Source organism: Schistocerca americana, chromosome 11 (genome assembly GCF_021461395.2).
Source record: "Schistocerca americana isolate TAMUIC-IGC-003095 chromosome 11, iqSchAmer2.1, whole genome shotgun sequence".
In the NCBI taxonomy this organism is placed as follows: domain Eukaryota; kingdom Metazoa; phylum Arthropoda; class Insecta; order Orthoptera; family Acrididae; genus Schistocerca; species Schistocerca americana.
In genome coordinates, this window is record NC_060129.1 from 15,111,440 (window position 1) to 15,115,332 (window position 3,893).

General features: G+C 48.4%; 1 non-coding gene across 1 annotated transcript; it reads left to right on the forward strand.

Moving 5' to 3' along the window:
• Positions 1-2,645: 2,645 nt before the first annotated feature.
• Trnat-ugu lies at positions 2,646-2,719 on the forward strand. The gene has a single exon. It is a non-coding gene; the product is annotated as a tRNA-Thr (tRNA).
• Positions 2,720-3,893: the final 1,174 nt, after the last annotated feature.

The window sequence follows — 3,893 nt, forward strand, 5'->3', positions numbered from 1 at the left end:
GTCAGCCAGGGGTGTCCGGGTCCCTGCGACGCTGCAGGCAGGCGCCTCTTCTCTGCGGAGTTGGAGGCGCCTTCCCAGCGCGCTCTTCTCCGCCTCCGCCGCCCCTACTCGCCTCGCCCTTCCTTCTTCTTTTTCTTCTTTCCCTGCCCACCCCTCCCTCTCTCTGCTCTCGCCCCGCCGCCGCGACTGCTCACTCGCTGCTCGCTGCCGCCGCCGACTAAAAATAGCCTCTCTCGGGGTGGCCGTCCCAATTACGCGCCGCCGCCGCCTCCTGCGCCCTCGCTTTTGCTACCCCTGAGAGCCGGTCGCGTTATAAGCGGCCGCTGGCTGACCCAGTGGTGCGCGCGCCGCGACAAAAAAAGCCGCACCGGCGCGCCGGCCGCGCGCAGTGAAAGCCCAGCCCGTCCCCAGCACAGCACAGCGCAGCGCACCGCAAGCGGACGCCGCTTGCCCCAGGTCAGGGACGGCGCACAGCGAGGAAGGCGGGCCGCCGCCTGGGTGCGGGACACGGCACGCGGCAAACGTCCACGTACACGATCAAACGTCTCTGTAGACTTGGCCACTGTTTCTATGTTTCGATACAGTGTATCGATACGTGCAACTGTTTCAGTGTTCCGGAACGGCTGTGGTTCACTGTTTCGAAACAGTGGTGTTTCATTCCACCCCTGTCTCGGATAACCGGACCAGATTCGATCTCGAGCCAGACACAAAAACTGTATCGTTGTTTCAAAATAAGGCTGTTTCAGTCCACCTGTGCTCGGAACGGACTAATTGTATCGAAACAGTGATGTTTCATTCCGCTCTGTGTCGGACGAGATTCGGGCTCGGCACAGGTACTGAAACACAACATACCACTTCGTGAAACTCTTTCAAGAGTGTCGAAATCTTTTTGACAAGCAATAGCATGAAGCTTAAGATATCCGAAAATAAAGCTTCGTTTCTAGCTGACTGTCCTATTCCGAAATGGCGCAACATCTGCTTTATAAACACTAACCAAACAATAAAACAACGCATACTATTCACATTCAAAATAATAAATATGTGAAAATCATTCAGTTAAGTTACACTTTTTTATAACATACGCTTCTGTGTTCATGTACAGTAATCACATTAAGAAACGCAAGTAAGCCTACAATATTTTGAATAAAAAATATACATAAATCTGATGTAGGTATAATTCCAAGTAATCTGTTTGACATATGACTGGTAGTGTAATGGTGAATGGGAAGGGCTGGGAAGCATGGCGAATTTATAGTAGCGATTCGAAACACCTTGAAAGACAAAAATTTTTTCTGTTATATTTTGTTATTTATTCGAATTATTTCGCGTTATTTGTGAGTCTATAGTCACTGTGCCTATTATCCACAATGATTCCCTATGTGTAGATGGAAATTAGCAGGATGGGTATATTACCCATATTAACGGAATGCAGTTTGCTCCCACCTCCAGTTCCGTCCGTGGTCGTTCTTCTGTCTTCAGCTATGGCTGTCCTCAGCCAATTGAAAAAGTATGAAAGTCACACGACACGAAAGCAGCGCATTTGCTGCAGGAAATACGAAACTGCCAAGACGCCTAAGTGATAGTTTCACACTTTCTGCGACATGATTAGCGCTCTCGCACCTCATTTGTGTTTATATGGACATACTTATACAGTAGACATTCAAGATGATAAAATGTGTAGGTTTATTAGATTACAAAACACAAACTGTTTCACTGTTTCGAAACAGCGTATCGGAACATTACACTGTACTGTTTCATTTGTTTCGAAACAGTTACATGTTTCAGTTTGCCCATCTCTACGTGTCTGGCAAAATCGCACGGCTTTGCCAACCGAGCCCGTACACCTCCGAACAATGTATGCCGCCTAATTTTATCCATTGTCTGCAGTGTTTCTTCTGCGGCTGTATTACTTTCGAAAAAATAAAGAACAACCGCCTTCACCAACAAATCGTGGTTTTATTAAAATGCACGGTGCGTTTCGAGCCCTTCGGGGCTCATCTTCAGGTGCTGTGATAGTCTACATAACCTGTACAGTCCGTTTAGTTCTGGCTCTGACAACATGACATTATGAAATACACTGAAGAGCCAAAGAACATGCTACACCTGCCTGATATCGTGTACAGCTCCCCGCGAGCACGCGGAAGTGTCGCAACACGACGTGACACGGACTCGGCTAATGTCTGTAGTGGTGCTGGAGGGAAATGTCACACCACGGATCCTGCTGCCGGGCTGTGCATAAATCCTCAAGAGTACGAGGGATGGAGATCTCTTAAGAACTCACGTTGCAAGGCATTCCAGATACGCTCGATAATGTTCATGTCTGGGGACTTTGGTGGCCAGCGGAAGTGTTTAAACTCAAAAGGGTGTTCCTGGCTTCAGTCTGTAGCAATTCTGCACGTGTGCACTGTCGCACTGTCCTGCTGATATTGCTCAAGTTATTCGAAATCAGTGTTGACTAACTGAAACCCTCAGCTGCCGACAGGTGTTGTTGATATACCTCGATGTGGACAGCTGAAAATGTGTGCCCCGACCGGGCAAATGTCTATAAAGTACAATACATATGTAGAATTGCGGACAGTTCGGAATGTGCATCTCACGAGCAGCGTGCAAGGGATAAGTCCCTGTAGTCGCGCTATTCATCTGTGTCCTCGGTGGCTCAGATGGATAGAGCGTCTGCCATGTAAGCAGGAGATCCCGGGTTCGAGTCCCGGTCGGGGCACACATTTTCAGCTGTCCACATCGAGGTATACCAACAACACCTGTCGGCAGCTGAGGGTTTCAGTTAGTCAACATTTATTCCAGGAAAAAGCTGCACGGTCATCAATAGTAACTGTTCTTTCGAGAACACTTACTATCTTCGTATATTACTCGAAATCCGCAATGGACATGAATGGATGCAGGTCATCAGAGAGGATACTTACGAACGTATCAGTTGTTAAGAGTCGTATTTAGACGTCTCAGGAGTCGCATATGACTTCAACTGCAGACGCCCCACACCATTACAGAGCCTCCACCAGCTTGAACAGTCCCCTGCCCACATGTAGGGTCCACAGATTCATGAGGTTGTCTCCGCACCCGCTCGATACACTTTTAAACGAGACACTTCCGACCAGGTAACATGTTTCCCGTAGTCTACAGTCCAATGTCGATGTTTACGGTCCCGCCGGCCGGAGTGACCGAGCGGTTCTAGGCGCTTCAGTCTGGAACCCCGCGACCGCTACGGTCGCAGGTTCGAATCCTCCCTCGGGCATGGATGTGTGTGGTGTCCTTAGGTTAGTTAGGTGTAAGTAGTTCTAAGTTCTAGGGGACTGATGACCTCAGAAGTTAACTCCCATAGTGCTCAGAGCCATTTGAACCATTTCGTTCACGGGCCCAGGCGACTCGTAACGCTTTGTGTCATGCAGTCATCATGACGGGCCTCCGGCTTCCAAGCCCTATACCGACGATGTTTCGTTGAACGGTTCGGACGCTGACACGTGTTGATGGCCCAGCATTGAAATCTACAGCAATTCAACGATTCTGTCCAGTCTTGCTCCCGTTCTTGCAGGATCGCTTTCCGGCCGCAGCGATGTCGGCCATTCGATGTTTTACCGAATTCCTGACATTCACAACACCACGTTCAACCCACTTAAATCTTTATACCTGCCTTTGTAGCAACAGTAACTCACTAAAAAGCGAATCACGGAAGCTGGATGGAAAAACATAGGTACAAAGAAAGTAACTGCAAAGAAACCATGGGTAACAGAAGAAATACTTCAGCTGATTGATGAAAGAAGGAAGTAAAAAATGTTCCGGGAAGCTCAGGAACACAGAAACACAAGTCGCTGAGGAATGAAATAAATAGGAAGTCCAGGGAAGTTAAGACGAAACGGTTGCAAGAAAAATATGAAGAA